Source organism: Micrasema longulum, unplaced genomic scaffold (genome assembly GCF_059751315.1).
Source record: "Micrasema longulum isolate JH-2025_06_02 unplaced genomic scaffold, ASM5975131v1 h1tg000440l, whole genome shotgun sequence".
NCBI classification, from domain to species: domain Eukaryota; kingdom Metazoa; phylum Arthropoda; class Insecta; order Trichoptera; family Brachycentridae; genus Micrasema; species Micrasema longulum.
Window position 1 is genome coordinate 131,690 of NW_028277639.1, and position 19,393 is coordinate 151,082.

Below are 19,393 nucleotides of genomic sequence, written 5' to 3' on the forward strand. Positions count from 1 at the left end.
AGTTTTAAAGCTTATTTTATATATTAATGTTGATTTATGTGTCAAACATTATATTTAAAAAAATAATTAACACGCTAGATACAAATGATTTTTTGTGTCAGTATAAATAACTCCTTAGACGTTTCTACAAAGTTATGTCGTCACTTTTTATGACAAATGTCATTCTAATCAAGCTTTATTTTAAGGACTATAATAATATATTATTTGGTTTGATTACCACATGTGTATTTTATATGTTAACGGGAACAGGAAATCAAAATGATATAAACAGACTACAAAGACAGCAAAAGAAAATATTCAAGTTAGTAAATAACTTCCCTTATCTAACAGCAACTCAAGAATTCATAAGACAAACTTCATTTAACTTTTTAAATTTATTTCAACAGAGAGAGAAAACATTTTTGAGAAGGAAATATGGAAGTCTAGGCATTTACAGGGCTTCATTATCATCATTGGCTGTATAAGTGGCCACTTTACACACATTTCCTCAACTCTTCCATCTGTTGACTTTTGTGAAGTAAAAGAGCTGAAACCTTTATCACGTGGGTGAGATTCATCCGGCTGAACCAAATCCCCCACTAGGCAACGCCTGAAAACAATTTTCCAAATTTTATACTTCTTCTTTTACCAGGTAGTTAATTCAACAGTTGAATTAACTTTTTTAAATAATTCTTAAATTAGCCACTGATGTAATTGTAGACGAAGAACTAAAACTTGAAAAAAAAACTTAGTAAACATGGACACATTTTGGGCCCTAGTGCAGTGCCACGATTTGAATCCGAAGAGGAGATTAGGTGTTATGCAGGCGTTATATCAGCGTTATTTTGGCGGCATTTGGTTTTCATTGAGTAAATATTCAATCTTCCGATAGCCTTCATACTGTTGAATGTGGCGTTTGCTTTGCCTAACCGCACAACCAGTTCTTTTTTAAAGCTGCCAGAGTTCAGATATAGTAGATGTAAAAATTGAAGTCTTCGGAGCCATTTTAGTTCTACTCATTATGTAATCTATACTCTTACATGATTTTTTGCTATTTGAAATACTTGGAAGCACATTGGTTATACTATGTTATAAAGCAAGGGTGGCCAACCCGCGCCCCGCGGGCCGCATGCGGCCCGCTGGGTGTCTGCTAATGGCCCGCGGGGCATATTATGCAAAAAAAAAAGTTATTTCGATGGATAATGTATGTAGCTCCGTTTTCGTATAAATATACACCAAGGGCAATTTAATGGTGTACATAAAACCACCAAAAGAACATTCCATTGTGCATAGTTTGTATCATATCCCATATTAAGTAGTATCTTTCTCGGCCACGTCTTTCTCGGCCTTCCTCGGCTTCTACATCCAGGCACACTTGCACTATAACTCTTTTAGCCGTTCTTTCATCACTCATCCGCTCCACACGACCAAATTATCGTAAGAGCCCTTTCTTAATTTTGTCGATAATGCTTATCTCAGCCTTGCACTCTGCTCTAATTTCGACATTTGTACACCTATCATACATAATCTTACCACATATTCGCCTGAGAGATAGCATTTCGACAACATTCACTCTACTTTCATCCTTCTTTTTTCAACACGACGCTTCACTACCATACATAAGGGTTGGTACCAGAACTCCATTATGTACTGCCAATTTTGCTTCTTCGATAAGTTCTTATTTGCCACTATATATTTTAAGGCACCATTAACTATGTTTCCGGCACTAACCCTTCTCTTCGTCTCTTGTAAACATACTTCCCAAATATACAAATTCTTCAACCTGCTTTAATCTGTCTCCATTTCCTATAATCTAACATACCTACGGTATATAAAATTTATTATATTTTGTTTATTTTTTATGATAATATTTTGGATTGCTATTTTTTGTATTGTAACTCTAATCTAATAAATATATTTGACTCTCATTTTTGTTATATATTCTTAAAAAATGTACATATTTTTTATTTGCATTGAATAATAGAAGAAATTTTGTTGTACGACCCGGTAGGAAATCTCATTTCCAAAATCTGGCCCGGCTGCTGAAAAGGTTGGCCACCCATGTTATAAAGTATACATCGCTCTTGAAATTTTGTTTGAAAGTAGTTCGTATAAGGGTAAATTTAACGATCCGAAACTAAGGGAGAAACACTCTATTCCTTGATAGAAACTTCAATAGATGGGATGTCCAATAAAAAAACAAAACCTAGTAATTAATTGCTGCGAGTACGTACTGGGTTTGGGTACCGTTTTCCTATTCCTTTTATTAATAACTCCTGTAAATTCCTGTCGAATAAAATTCTTGATCTATTGATTTATAAACTGGAAATAAAATGTTGATTTTCAAGGTTGTCAGATTGATCACTTTACTTTCTTTGTAAATAAAATTATGTCGATATGCTACAATCAGAGTACCAATGATGTGCCATAATCACCATTGGCGGTAGTTAGGAAAATGGTGATAAGCAGTGATAACAAAACTGATATTTGTGCGAGTGATGAAATTTTCTTGAAAAAAAAAAATAAAAACAAAAAAAAATGGTTTAGCGCTTTAAAACACGTGAAACAAATTTCAATTGTTCAGCGCGACGGAAAATTGGATATAAACAAAGCTGGAAAAATTAGAGGTTTCGGGTTCTATTCCCAACATTGTTGATAGACATACTTATTCTAAAGGGTGTTTTGACACTAGAATATTTCATAGTCATTTATAAAAAAAAAGAAAAAGAAATGTAAAAATAAATACATGTCAAATATTTTTATACGTCGTACAACTAGATATTTGTTTTTTTTTTTAGTTTTTAAAATTTAATTTTTATATGTATAAAAAACAAATTAATATTTAATTTCTTGGAGGGTTTATTATTTTGTTTCTTTTTATATTTATTTTTTACATTTTTAAAATGGTTGAGAACCCCTGAGCTCTTATCAGGAGACAATAAGTATTATTCCTAGGGTATTTAATATACATTGCAACAATACCAACGAATCAATGATTTATGATTTTTGCTATTTCATTATTTTTATTTTTATTATTTTTCTACCTAAGTATGTTAAGTATTAAAATTCCAAAGTTATTCTATAGAACATTTATAAAACAGCTGTGTAATAATATGTAAAGATATATTTTTATAATATTATTTCATAATTTTGTAACAGAACACTGTATGTTAATTGTATTTATGTTTATGTTTATAAAAGGCATGTGTGCCGTGTATACACTAATAAATAAATAAATAAATAGTCCTTGGACTGGCACCTGAAGCGTGAGACTGATCATATTATCTTTATGTAAAATGATCAGTCTTACCTTCGTGATACCAGCTTGCTTTGAATAGTTGATAGGGTCTCATAGAAATCGTTTATGCACACGTGTTCTTTCAATGGCTGTATAATTTGTGTTTTGTTTCAAAAGCGGCAAACACGTGCCAGTAGGACTTAAATGAGGGCGTGCGGGAACATAATAATAAACAATATATAAACATAGGAACCATTTCATTGTCGAATGATTTATCGCCAAGGTTTGCGAACAAACAACGTGATCGGAGGTCGTTGAGAAAAATGAATGAAAACACATGATTTTTTTTTTATCTCGCTGGGAATGAAACCCAAAACAAGAACAAAGGGTCAAAAGAGGAAATTTTGTTTAATTGTTCAAAACATTGTATATTTGATAGAAGGACTGATGAATTAGACTCGTATTACATGTATCAGAAAAGAATCAAGATTTTTCGCTAGATTCAAACAAATTAATATTATTATTATTTATATCACTACAGAGATGGGTAGAATTTTTGTTTCAAGATTATGGATATTCGAGCGTTTACAGGGCTTATGACCTGTCATAGGTTGGGTTCAAGTGGCCACTTTTATGTAGAATTCTACAACATTCCCCATTCCGCTTATTAGCGAATATCCATATCGGTGACATTTTTGGTTTTAGTATATATGTCATGAAACAGGGAAAGCTTTCGCTAGCGCGTTTGGAGCGCCATCTATGTATTTGATATTGAATATATTGAATATAATATAAATTAATATTATGTTATGTAATTCACTAACTGGGTGAAATCTATGGTCAAATTCATATAAATTAGTACACTTCCTATATTAAAGTATATATTTGAACCAAGATCTGTGCGCGCATCTCACATCTGTGGTACTGTTAACCGTAAACTTCAACTGTCAACGCGTATTTTTTGTTGCTTGCGACAATTTATTTACCCTTGATCTTATTTGTTTTTCTAGATTTATTCATTTCACGCTTGTCTTACTATTCTGAAAAAGCTGAATTTCAATAAGGTTTTTGATCCAAGGTATTTTAAAATCCTGATGTTGATTTTTGATCACATAATAATATAATGTGTTAATATATTATTATAATGTAAGGTGTTGATAGTCGCGACGTCACAAGATAGCTCGTTTTGCCAACCGTTACGCTGCCCGTTATCTGTCATGACACCGAAAACATTTAGGTACTACGCATGCTTACATCCAATGAGGAAAGTTCATTGCTACAGAAAATTGGATATAAAAATGATTTCTTACGTGCGGTAAAAATTTGAGAGTATTTAATTGCGGCGAAGTTTCTCGAAAATGTAAAAATTATAATAAATAAAAATGAACTGCGTCATTAGATCTCCAAAATCAACGGATGATAGATTAGTTGTGATAAATTTTCGGTAACTGGAACCAACTCACCAATCAGGACAACTCACCGAAGATTAATTTTGGTGTCACAGGCGTAGTAATTTCATATTGCTGATAATATTATGATATACAAAAATATTTTTTTTTGTATAAAGTTTATATTTGAAGCACTAACTTTGTGGTTATTCATTATAATAAAATAAATAAAACAACTTTGTTTTTAACCACTAATTTTTATTTTTCACCGACCGGTTTTAAAGCAAACAAGCTTCTTTGTCAAGGTTTACGTAACTTACGTAAACCTTGACAAAGAAGCTTGTTTGAGTTAAAACCGGTAGGTAAAAATAAAAATTAGTGGTTAAAAACAAAGTTGTTTTATTTATTTTATTTTTTATATTTTTTTTGGTTCATTTTATTATTAGTCCATTTACAAATAAAAAAAAAACACGGAACTTGTTCATTTTCAATCCTAGAAATTGCCCCGTGTAAAACGTATTTTTTTTCGTATGTACGTAGTGTCCTAGAGTTTGGTACTCCGATTTGGAATCCTCAATATAATACTTACAAAAATCGCATTGAACGCATTCAAAACTGTTTTCTTAAACAGTTAGATTTCAAAAATAATTTTTCGTTTTCTAGTAGGACTGAGTCCGCTAATTTTTACAAGGTTTAAAATCTCGGAACTCGGCGTATGAAGTTGGATATGAGCTTTTTTTATAAAATTGTTAATAACCTAAATGATAGCCCAGAAATAGTTAGAAGCATTTTATATCGATCCCTTGTTTGTAGAACTCGTCAATCTGTACTCTTCGACATTTCTAACTCAATGACTGATTATATGAAAAATAGCACTCTTCGAATAATTCAGATTACCCATAATAACAGTTTTAGTGACATCGACATATTACACTGTAAATACCATTACCATTTCTTTCAGATCTGTTAAAGACATTTTAAATTTATCTCCTGCTTAACTTTTTACTTTTAATTTTAACTTTAAATTTTATCTTTTGATTTTTACTTATTTATATGTACATCTACTACCTGCATCTAATTATTGTTGGTTGAGATTTTTTACTAAGAAATATATATGTTCATGGAAACTGAAAGAGAGAGGAGGAAGGTAGAGTTGGAGCTATACAATGTCTTTTTCCTTTTACGTACTTTTTTAATATTTTTTTTTTTATTAATTTTTTTTATTTTTTAAATTTAATTATTTTTTTCTCCTTTCCTCCTGCATTAATAATACATTTAATGTGAAATCTGTAATTGGTCTTAATTTTCTAAATTGTTATTTTTTACCCTGTATTTATATAAAAAAAGACGTATGGTGTCTTTAATAAACAAATAAATAAAATAATAAAAAATACTTTTAGAAAATTACCCAAGGTTTAGCACAATAATTATTGTGCAAGTTACTGTACTTGGGCAAGACCTTTTAACATTTTCTGACATATCTAATGCCAGGTTTACAGCGATAAAAGCTTAATGCGTATTTATTGTAAAATTCTTCATAAAAAATGTTTTTACACTACAAATATTAATGCTCTGAGTAGTTTTAGTGTCAAAAAAGGATTTGGGAATAAAATATTTCCTAGAAACATGAGTTTCGCCCTCAGGGTGAGTTGTGAGGGGTGTACACAGGTTCTCCATAACTTGGTAAGTTATTACAGGTTGTGATAACTTATATGTCAAGTCCTCACGTTTCAACGCCTTGCTTAGGTGAATGTCGCCGACGCTGACGCGACGATACTTATAGCAAAAGTTGACTGTACCATTTTTAAAGATTTAAAAAATCCAAAATTGTTTTTTTAAATAAACCATGGTTAAAATTTTAAAAAGTAGCTTGTTAACTTTGCATCCGGGCTAAATCAAAACTATTTTCCTCTGTGAAATAAGTATAACTAAGAACGTCTATTTTAGACTCAATGATAACTCTCCGGTAAAATTTCTGACAAAGGAAATCGAGAGGAAATTGATCCGGCTCGTGGTATTCCGGTAAGCACTGTTTGTAACGCATAAGTGCCTGATGTTATTATTTAAGCGACGATATTATATGAAATGGAGTCAGTATTAAAAATCTCAAGTCTACAAAAACGTTGAAATAACATTGACTCCATATTTATGTTTAATTTACTGAATTGCTTAATTGATGTACCATTGTTACTGGAACAAGTGGCATTCAATGTTCCAATAAGCTGGTTGCGAAATAATAATCTGCTGTTCCTCGATCAACACAGCACAAACTATGACTTGCATGCACCAATGTCCCGATTGTGTCGTATTGTAAACCCGAGACAAGATCTGGACTTTTATGGTGTGAGTTTTTATATATTTTAAAAATCATTAAGATAGACCGGTCTTGAGGTAGTATTTTTTTTTTTGTTCTACCTTTAATTTTATTTATTTGTTATTTATTTATTTGCGCCTGTATTTATTATAAGAAATTGTATTTGCCACTGTTAGAATATACTACATTAGTCTGTTAAATAAATAAATAACAAAGGATCAACATTTACACAAAATTTTACAAATATATTTTGAGGTAGTTTTTTCCTTTTACAGGTTTGATTTATCTGATTTTGTTTATTTGGGATAACAAAAATAAAGAAGCAAATACAAAAAGTAAAAAAAAAAAACATAAAATAAAATCCATGACTGATATCTAGTAGATATATTTAGTATTGTAAAAGAAGAGTCCATAGTTATTTGTAAACGATATAAAATTTCAAGATAAAGACATAGTCAGAATTGTTAAATCGAGAAAAGTACCTAGGAAAACATAGACAGGTTAAAATAATGGGATGGGGAAAAAAGTAATTTCATATTTCACGCTCTTTTTTTTCAACTTAGTATATCTCATTCATTATTGATTACATCTGATCACAAGGATGTAAGTATACACTACAAAAGCTTCTTTGACAGTATTGCGCTTGATTGGTTTATTCGTGAACTATCGAGCGTCGAGTATGGAGGTTTGAAAGGAAGAAATTCGCCATATTTTACATTTTTACTACCTGAAAGAGAAAAAAGCGTCAAAAGCAACCAAAAAAATTTGCGATGTATACGGGGCCGATATTCTTTTGGTTCGTGCTGCACAGCAGTGGTTCGAGCGATTTCATTCTGGTGTGGTGGAGGTGAATAATGCATCAAAATGGTGAATGATACCAAAGAACTTATATACTAGCATTTAATATTTTGTTGCGGATATATTGTGTAGGGATGCAGTGTCAATTATTGTCACAATATTATCAACGAACCCACCTTACCTACCCTACCCCAGAATTCGTTTAGCACCCCCCACAACTAGACCTAGTGTCCATCCACGCGTCATTATTTTGTTAATCGCCGCTATAACTCTCATACGCTCAAATAATTCTAGTAACTCCTTAATCGTATATCGCGATTTGATTTAATTTAACTCTACGACTTTCACTGCCCTTCTCATTGTGAGTTTGGCAAATTATATGGAGGACCTTTGTTGGATATTGTAATTCCTCACGACCATATTGCAAACACAAATGGTAGTAAAAACTCCATTTACTTATATCACAATAGTCTATGTCGATTATAGTAATTTAATAAAAGTAATAGCATTAATTAATGTTAGTAAATATTAGTATACACGTTTTTTCAGGGCCAGACCGTGAAATTTCAGAAGAACATTACTAATAAATCAAAAAGACATTAAAAAAAATTGTAATCTCAAAATGTAGAAAATCCTTAATTTTTTGGACAACCAGTCCCTTCACAAGCCCCTACCCAGAGGAGAGCCTACCCAGCCGTTTCTCTTATCGCTTCGTTGGTCAAATACGTTTTAATCCCATTTTTTTTTGTTGGGGAGGGGTAAGGGTTTGCGGAAGGGATGTTTGTCCTAGAAATGAAAAATTTACTTGATTTTGAGATAATTTCTTTTTTTACAGTGTTTTTGGAAAAAAAATATTTGGATTTTTTTAAAGCTTACCATTAGGAATGTTCCTCTGAAATTTCGCGGTCCGGACCCGAAAAACCGTGTATAATCACTTACCGATCTTTTATATCTATCGGTTTCGAGACGTACCGTTGAAAAAAAAAATTCCCTTAATAAATAATCAAATTTCTTTTTGATTAAAAAATTAAATAATCGCGTAACTTTCAACATCCTCGCCTATTTTTTTTTTCTATCATAAGAAGGTACTTCAGTTCATGTGGCCTCCAAATCATCGAGCCACTCTCGAGTCTACTTCGCACCAAGGAGTTGTAAAGAGTTCTTCGTACGCGGGTATTTTCGAAAACCCTGGCAGTACGTAGAACAAATCCTAACATCTTCAATGCATTACCACCGATTGTCTCCATGTGTTCATGAAATGTCAGTGTTCACAAATCTAACGCCTAGATTTTTAACATTCGATGTTCATATCAGATTCTGGTCATTCATTTTGTAGTGAATAAATAGAGTTTTTTGAGCCCTAGTGTAAGGACGTGACTGAACACTTGGAAACATTAAACCTAAGTTATATTAGATATATCCGCTTGGAGAAGACGAAAATCATCAAAAGTTGTCAACTTTAAGAATAGTTTGAATCATTTGAAAGTCTTAGATAGAGCAAAACGCTAACGAACTAAAGTCAACGAAGGACACGGAGATTTTGGCGTGCTTTAATCATTTTCTGATGAATATATTGCAATTTCTAACCCATACGGAAGTATAGAAATTTTTTACTGCTCGGACTTAAATGTTCATGGACAATATTTTTTTGGGTTCCCCTTTATGTTGATGTCCGATGAAGAAAAAAACTTATAACGAATACCCGGTAAAATATAATCTTTAGTTTGTCGGATCTTAAGCTTCACAATATATTTTAGGACGTCCGGCTTCCGGTTTGAATGCCTGCACTTGATGCGCAAACTCATATGATTTAAACTTGTGCAACAAAAGGACAAAGTATTATTTATTTTCATTATTCTTTTTAATTTACCCCTGCTTCATATGGAAGGCACTATTTGTTAAATTTTAAAAAAATATTTTAATTTTGTATAACCGCTCTGGTTACTGGACTGACTTTTAAAGCGTACGACTATAGGACGGGTACGCGTGAGTTGATTTGAGGTTAAATGAGAAAGATGGATTACAATTAAAGTTATTTATTAAGCAGTTACACGCGAGTTTTATCCTATTATTTTGTACAAAAGGAAGTTATCATAGCAAACACTTGGCGAGGAGCTAGTAGACGGGCGACACAAAATGCCAAGATGAAATGTTTCGAAAAAAAAAATAATTCGATGTACGACGTTAAATAACTTGTCCGAGCTGACGTTGCATTGGATTAAGCGTTGCGGGCCTAAGCGGTGTTCGGCTCTGCCAACCTCACGGCTGTTGGTGTTACCCTCCACAAGACCATCTATGTATGATGCTAATGTTGACTTCAAATCATTTTTTATAAATAAAAAAAGTCTCATTACATTTTGTTGCTTTCCTATGAAAAATATTTTTTCTTTTTGCATAATTTTGCATTTACATGTACAATTATTTATAATCCTTCGTTAATGTGTAAGTACCTTCCGGTAAACCAAGAAAACATATGAATTTAGTTTGTGTTAGCAGACAAACACAGGGTGATTAAACATTTGAACGCACTGTACATTTACGTATAAATTATGTTGGTTTTTAGAATAGGAAAATATCACTTTTATTTTTTTTACATTTTTAAAGTAATAAAGGTCTATGAAGTTCATTAAAAAAAAATATGTTGATTATTAGTAGCATAAAAAATATATTTAAATTTTGAATTTTGAATTCCCGCAAAAACGGTAATTCCATTGGCTACGCTCTTAATACGTCATGATTTATGTTTATTTGTTCCTGACCATTCAAATTTGTTCAGAACATTATCGCGAATCTTGACGTTACAACTACAGTAGTCTTGATTATCCGACCTAAATCGGCCACGGCAAAGTCGGATAACACGGAAAATGATAAAAACAACATTGAAAATGTGTTACATAATTTTATTTGCACATCGAAAACTTTTCAAATATGTACATGAAACATAAACAAACAAGGAGACAATGCGCAACACGTCCTCTCAGCGAAAAAGCGACGTAAGCACTGAGGACTAGGCATGGGTAACTCCGGACACAACTATATCTTCGGATATATATCCCAAAACGAATATATATCATTCCTTCCCTTTCCAGTAAATAAACATATTCTATATCCGAACAACTCCCAACTTCGATGAGTGGAAAGCCAACGCTTGGAGCGGCCGAAGCGAGATATATTTTTGTGAGCGAGGTGGCGCAGCGGCTGAATGGATATATGCGCATCTTGAACATATATCTTTTAATATTTTACCGTTTTTGCTTGTATATGTAGTTTTTAATACTATTTAAATGTTATTTGTGTTTTTTTTTTACTTTTATTGGCTTGTATACATAATTTTAATACGTTTTTGATAAAAAAAAATTAACCTGTATTGGGTGTGCGCATATTTTGTTAATTAAAAAAAATGATTTTATTTTGTACTAGTTCAGTATGTATATATACATACATGTAATTTTTAAACTTTTTCAATTTTCTTTCCCAGATTGCATAATGTAAACATTATGTTGAATTTATTTCCATGCCTAGTATTCTGTTTATTTTGTTATTTTCAAGTATTTTTCATACCCTTTTTAATTTGTAGTATATCATAATTTAAATTTTTCTGCTTTTGTAAATAATATTATAGTTTAAAATATAAAAACGTCTTTAAATAAATTTGTTATCTGTATGTCCCTAAATGAGTTTTTTTTTTTAAAAACTCCTTGGGAATATTGTATATAATTATGTATAATATGTTTTCAATTTAATAAAAAAAAAAAAAAATACTTTGATAAAAGAGGCATGTCAAAAGTCGAAACCGCAACTGGGAGCGTAGCATGTGTGTCGGTTAAAACCGATTCATTTACTGTTTAAATTCAGCCAAACGTTGGTAACAACAATGTTACTCATTCTTAACAATGTTACTTATATAAATATAACGATTGTAATGTAAACAAAAAAATATACTTATTATTTAAATAAATCAATAATTATTATGTATTATTTTATTTTATTTTATTTTATAAACATAAACGGCAAATCTGCACATTTATAATACTAAAATATTTGGCTTAATTTTTTATTATTTTTAAAAACATGAATTTCCTTATACCCAAGATTTATATAAAAAAAAAATAAAACATAAATTATACAAGATTTACATTAAAAAAATAACCTCAAAATTATACAGCATATTCAGAAGAAAGTTTAAATAATAAAACAATCTACAGTAAAACAACAAGAAAATCATAAATACTGTTTCACACAGCTAGGCAAAGTGAACAAAAAACTTTGAATATATATTATGAAATGCATGAATAAATAAATATAATTACCATTCACCATCTTTGAAAAAGTTCAAAAGGTTTGTTCTATAGGAACAATACCCTACACTAAATATATCAGATACGTGGGAATAACTATTGCCGAATTTATGAAGTCTATTTAATACGGCATTACAAGTATACACTGTCCGTGAATTGTTGCTACAAAACGGTGGCACCTGTCTAGTCATTCTTCCAGGCACCCTGAAGCTGATGAGAGATAATATTTCAGTGCAATCCCACATTGAATTTACAGTTTTGAATAAATTCAAAAGGTCTATAATTTTTCTTCTATCGTTAAGTTTTTACAAATTTAATGTTTTTAGTAAAAAATCGTTATTTAAAAATTCATGACTGATTCTAAGTTTAAAATTTATATACCGTAAGAATTTTTTTTGGACTCTTTTAAGAGAATTTTTGGTGACAGTTGTAGTAAAAGGAGTCCATATTGTAGAGTTATACTCTAACTGGCTTCTCACTAATGAAGTATACATCAACTCATGTAACCGTTTAGCTCAATATTTTTGCATAGTCACGAGAAATATTAAAACCGTTCAAGAAAGATATGTATTTAGACAGATAATATCCGGCCTCACTCCGCGGATAGATATATTTACAAGTCGGAGTTACCATCTCAGACATATTCTCGCTCCATAACTCCATACAACTCCCGGATATAGTAAGCGGATATGGATAAGTTAAGCGGATATATCTTATATATCTTTGCTTGGAAGGATATATTATATTTCAGATCTTTTACCGGAGCTACTTAGCCCGTGCCTACTGAGGACTGAGGACTGTTGCCTGGCGCGCGAATATAATGCGTGCAGCCGGGTAAAGGAAAGGGGCATTGCCCCGGTAGGTCGGATAACTCGGAAGGTCGGATAACCAAAGGTCAGATAACCGAGACTCTACAGTATCAAGGCCAAACAGGTTGCGTTTTTCTAGCGACGTATTTAATTTATTTTTTTTAAATCATACATGATGAAAATTCTCCACAATATCCATATTGATTATGAAATACAATTAATTATTCTAAATCCACTTAATATTTTTTTATCAGAATTTGTAGTATGTGATATTTCCCTATTATTAAAATATTTCTAGTGAATTCAATTTTTTATTTATGGTTTGATTTAGGTAGCGGTATGACTTAGTCGACTTTCCCCCAGACGTTTACCTCCCATACAAGTTTAGAGCATGTGGGTGGTATGGACGTAGCTTGAAAACTCCTTAAACGTAGGTTTAACCAGGATTCAAGATTGCAGGTACAAAGGACTTCTAAAACACGTAGGTTAACCAAAGCTTTTGGTGATTTATGGGGCTTCGTAGAAAGCCGATAGTGAATGTATGGACCAATTATATAAATATATAATATTGCTCTAGTAGACGGTTTGTGTATCTGGCCTAGTCTGTATCTAGTTACGTGAATAAATAAGATTCTGGAATTACGATAAATCAAACAGTAAGGAATCAAAAATATGTATTTAAAAAAAAACTGTAACTTTTTTTGTATTTGTGAAAAATCGAGAAAAGCAGTTTGTTATGTATATTTAGCCCGGTTTTATAACATCCGTAAGTAAGCTTGATTATTTTTTTTAAAACTTGTATTTTGTATCATCATCATAATTTACCTGTCAACACTTAGTGGTACAAAGGTGCTGTGTTGGCATTTTAATTATAGCGTATCAAGATGATTTTTGTAATCCGGAAGGTAAGATTTTCAGTCTAACGCTTCAGATACCAGTCTCGGGACAGTGAAATATTGCGGTGATGAATCATCATTTAAACAAATACTCCACGTCGACCATGCTAGGATTCGAACCCGGGACCTTAAGAAAAGTAGGCGGATGCAGGAAATATTATACTATAAAATTTTATGAACGTTCGTAGCGTTGAGTCGTTACAATATCGGTTAAATGGTTACTAATGGATTTGATGTATTACGATCAGTTATCTTTTCAAAAAAGTATTCGACACGGATAGATCCAGCGCGCAAACCGTAAGCACGGGGGAGGGGGAGGCCAGAGTTACCACCAACCTAAAAATTAGGAGCTAGGGTAGTCTGCTTTTGTGCATTAAAATTGTCAATGCTTCAAAATTTCACAAATAAAACCATTTTTTTGTTGTTATTTTACTCTCATAATGATAATTTATATTTAAATATTAGTTACCAATTGAAAAAACTAAGAAGATTTATTGATAAGGACTCTTGCAAAACAATTTACAAAGCAATTATTGAACCACACGTTAACTACTGTAGTAGCATTTTATTTTTACTGTATTACAAAATAAAGCCTTTAGAATCATTTTGAAAAAAAAACAGATACACAAGGGTAAAGTCGATGGTAAATGAAATGAAATTATTAACATATAAACAAAGAATATTTTACAATACAATGATATTTGTTCATAAAATTATAAACTCTAATCAAAAAACAGAATGTTGGAAAAAAATTGATCGGAAACAGCATGAACACGATCACAATACTAGAGAAAAGAACAAAATTGGACTTCCATCTAGGAAAAAGGCAAAGTCACAAAATTCAATTTTATTTAAAGCAATTAAAAATTATTACGAAATGGAAAAAAATATTTATGAAGAAAAAAACATATCAAAATTTAAAATAATGGTCAAGACATATGTGATTAACAATTTATAAATTAAATATATTTGCAATGTTATTATTAGAACACACATAACAATATGTATGATATGTGTGCCCTACTTTAAGATTTAAATAAAATATAAAAAAAAACTTAGCATTTTTTCACTTATTTGTTTGACCAATTAACACTTTCACCTTCTAATGGGCATCTTCAGACTGGTAAATATTATACATTGTAAGTATAATTTATATAAAACTGATAAGTAAAAATAAATAAATGTAAGTGTACCGAGTATGTTTAATTCATAACTTATATTTAAATATAAGTTAGTATATCATTCAAATAAAATTCCATTAAGAATTGTCAGTAAAAACTAAAATCAAATCTATAAGAAAATCGTTGAAAATCGGTAGAATTTCAATCGAATTCGAAAAACTGACAGGGTTGGCAACGCTGGAGAGATCTGATGTTTTGAATGATTTTTATTTTGTTTTAAATTTCGTTCTGCTCTATGAGATTATTTTTTATGCATATATTAATTACCATTATTGCTCTGGGGTATTCTAAGGCCTTCCATCCACCCCCAGCTGTTCCCGGGGAACTGTCAGCTGCGCATAGAGGAAAGTTATAAATATTCCTAAGGAATACAAACTCCATGTAGATTAGGGAGGGGGAGAAGGATATAAGAAAAACACGGAAAAAACAGAGGAAATACAATATTTACGAAAAATTCGCACAAATAACCAAAAAATAACTGTAGGAAAACAGAACAGAGTAAAAATGTTTAATTACCATTGTTTATTTATTTTACACCGTGTTGTACGAGGAAAATATTATTCACTAAGTATTGGCCATGTTTTTTTCGGACAAACGGGAGTTTTTAAATTATTATTCAATACACAGTCCACAATTTTATTTAGGCACGAATATTTTTTTTTAATGTCCCGACTTGTTCTCGGGACTCTCCTATACTAAAATCGATACAATTAAATATTATGACACATCAATATACAAGATACAGAATAACAATTTGTACATGTCAAGAAATACTATGCAGATAAGTTTTTTAATAATACATGGTAGAGCAACGTTAAGATCATGTATCTTACATTAAAATGATTTTTTTGGTAATTTTATAATTCAATTAAGTAATAAAATATAGATATACATATATATTTATATATATATATATATATATATAAATTATAATAATATGGTATAACATATAATTTCATCAACAGATTACTGTTTTTTTTACTGACCGGTTTCAAAGCAAACAAGCTTCTTCATCAAGTTGATGTTTGTGAAGTTAAAGAGATGAAATAATAAACAAACATCAACAGTTGAAATAATTGAGGGAATAAAGATGTTCAAATATAGGCAGAATGATGTATGTTACACATGTTGTAATATGTTAATAAAAACAGTTTCCCCGGGAGTCGAATCCAGTCCTTGTCTACAAAAATTTGGACAAACGTAAAACATTGTTGATAATTAGTGGTTACAAACTTAGTTGTTTTATTTATTTTATTATAATGAATAACCACCACAAAGTTAGTGCTTTAAATATAAATTTATAAAATATTTTTTTTGTTTCGATTAACAATACTTAAAATACATCATTTATTGTTTTAGCATTTACTGTGTGGAAAATAGGTAAAATAAAATTAAAATAAAACACTTTGGAATTTTTTACCCCATTATGTAAAAAACGCAATAGATAAACAAATTATATAACCTTAACTTATTCCTGTGCTCTTTGCTTCTTACCTAGATTCGATTTTGTTGTCAATTTCAACAACTCTGATCTCCAATTTTAAGTTGTTAAATTATGCTCGTATGTGATATAAAATTGCAATCTTTTTATTTTAAGTAAAGTTAAAATACATGTACAAAAATTATTAAGCATCACTATTAAGTTTATTCAAAGATGATATTTATGGCCACACTGATGATTAAACGTCAAATTACGTAAAATAAACAGTTTTATAATTAACCTATTACAACAGAGATGAAGATCATTCTATAGAAGGAAATGTAGAAGTCTAGGCATCCACAGGGATTATGACCTGTCGTTGGCTGGTTTAAGTGGCCACTGAATATTATTAAATATTTGTTAATAGGTACTTATCGACTTTTCGACGTTTAAGTGGCCACGTTATGCAGTGTGTAACATTCACCATTCTACCTGAGTTTGTATATCTAAATAAAAAAATATTGTCTCTTCCATCTGTAGGTTTTTGTGAAGTAAAGCTGAGATCAACATATATCTTTTTTGGGTGATACCGTGAAAGTTGGATTCGTTCTGATGTTTCGGCAACCATTTATTTATTTATTTATTTTTACATAAACGGCATAAATTGCCTTTAACATATATTGAACATAAATATGAAAAAAAAAAATTACATATTTAAAAACAAAACAAAAAAATTATAAAATTGCATAACTATAACAATAGTAAAAAGTACGTAAATACACATAAGCAACCAAAAATATTAACGAAATAAATACATAAATTTGAAAAAACAAAAAAAGCAAAAACATTTTTAAATATAAAGAAAAGTTTAAGAATAATATTGCGAGAGAAAAAAAGAAATCAGACTCGTTTTATAACTATCAAGTCCAGAAACAAATATATCAGCCTTGTCCTCATACTGATTGCCATGTCTATGGAGCCTAGGGATAGGCGAGTGCATGTGATAGTTGGTTCTAGAACTTGCAGAACAAAAATGAGATCTGTGGCGGGTATGTCGACCATGTACACGGAAACACACCAACTCCAGCAAATCTGGACAGTCAATTAATGAATTGATCACCTTAAAAAGTAATATTAGGTCATTGCAGGAGCATTTAGTAAAATATATTTATTTACTAGTAATTTATACCGTGTCGCAGTCGGTAGCAGGCACATTCCGTGTCATTTTTGTAATGTGCAGTGTCGGGAAGCATGTTGAGTTTAATTACCGCCCGTCGTCATTGTTTATGTTATTTTGGAGCTTATTGACGCCTTTATTATTCGTGCACTGTAATTTCTAGGTTTATGTCAAATACCCATGTCTTTGGTTCGAGGGCGAAATGGTGTCCTGTGTCCGCTATTACAGATTTTTCAGAGTGCCCTAGTTCAGACGCTTTTGTACATTCATATTTTTTTTCCTTGCTGCGCGCCCTGTTTGTCCAATGAACATTTTATCACATTTTCGGCAGTTCAGTTTATTTTTTGATCCGTGAGTCCGAGACACTAGCCGGACTGAGAGAGAGACCACAGCCCTATTGATTTACCTACTAGTGTGTAAAAAAAATTCAGCTGGATGAATCTTAATCACACAAAAGTCAACAGATGAAAGAGCTGAGGAAATGCAGATGTTCAAAAATAGGCAGAATGGTACATGTTATACAGTGAATAAAATGGGTACTAAAACCAGCTAATAACAGCTCATAAGTACTGTAAATGTTTAAAATTCAATTTTCATTTTCCATAAACGTTTTTCTCCTCACCGTCAAGTTCATAAATCATATTTATGAAAAATGTTGATATATCAGTCACACGTCTGAAAGTTTAAGAGAAAAAAACTTTATAATATAGCAGTTTGTTCGAATAAATCTTAATGGCCTTAGTTTTCTGTTCAAGTTGTTTGTTAAATCTATTTTCTTTTAGTTTTATTTATGTATTTTTACAACTTTTTACAGCGAGTTCATTAAATTTCAGTCCTTTTGAAGTAAAGTGTAGCATAGGGTACTGCAAAAAACCGATTTGATATTTATTTATTCATTCAAAATTACACTCGTTTAAATATTAATGATCTTTTAAGGCCTTTTGGGCTGTGCCCGAGTCAAGCAATAATAATTAACAATAAAAAATACGCAGTAAAATTAATAAGATTCAATTATAATGACATGTGATGCAATAGAAAAACAATAAACAAAAACAAAGTATAAGTAATGAATAAAACAATGTAAAAAAAATAATCAGATATAAGTATTAAAATCCAAATTTAAAATTGGAACAATAGTATCATTGAAATCAGTAGAAAAATAATATATGTAAAAAAAAAACATAATTGAAATGATAATTGAGTTATGGTTTCTAGAAACTCACTCTATACTTTAATAAGAAATAGGAGTAATAAATAATATGCCAAATAAGAGTGAGTACTAAATTAAATTATACAAGATATATAAAAAAAGCAAATAAAAGTATAAGTATGGAAGGAGAGCAGATTTGTCAATTTTTGCCAATTGCTAATCTCGAACTAAATTAGACATATTAAAAAAAATAATAACTTCATCTACAGTCATACACATAATGATACAACCGTATTATAATTGATACTTAATACTAGACCAAAAAATTATTTCACACTTTCACAATTTACAAATAAAAAAGATAATTCTGATTTGGTTGGCAGACATCGGCAGTAAGGAATCAAATTGTTTTAAAAAGGAATGTGGTCTAAATACTTTGCAATTCCATTGAATTATTTATAAATTTATTATATTTTTATACATTTATGTAAATTTATATATATACATATATATACATACATATATATATAAATATATATATGTACACATGCACGTGATCTGTATATATATTTTTTTCTTTTGGGCTATAATTGTTATTTCTATTTCTTCTATATTACTTTTATTTATGGGAAACATATTCCATAACCACATTTGTCGCAACAAATTGGATTCTAAGAACAGGCATTTGCTTATATAGGAACCGATTGAACCTTAGGTATACAAATATTTCTGGCATGCCGACCCT

At 30.7% G+C, this 19,393-nt stretch overlaps 1 protein-coding gene across 1 annotated transcript in view; it reads left to right on the top strand.

Moving 5' to 3' along the window:
- LOC148281534 (RYamide receptor-like) overlaps window positions 1–19,393 on the top strand; it is a 188,694-nt gene that overhangs the window by 1,079 nt on the left and 168,222 nt on the right. The window lies entirely within an intron of this gene.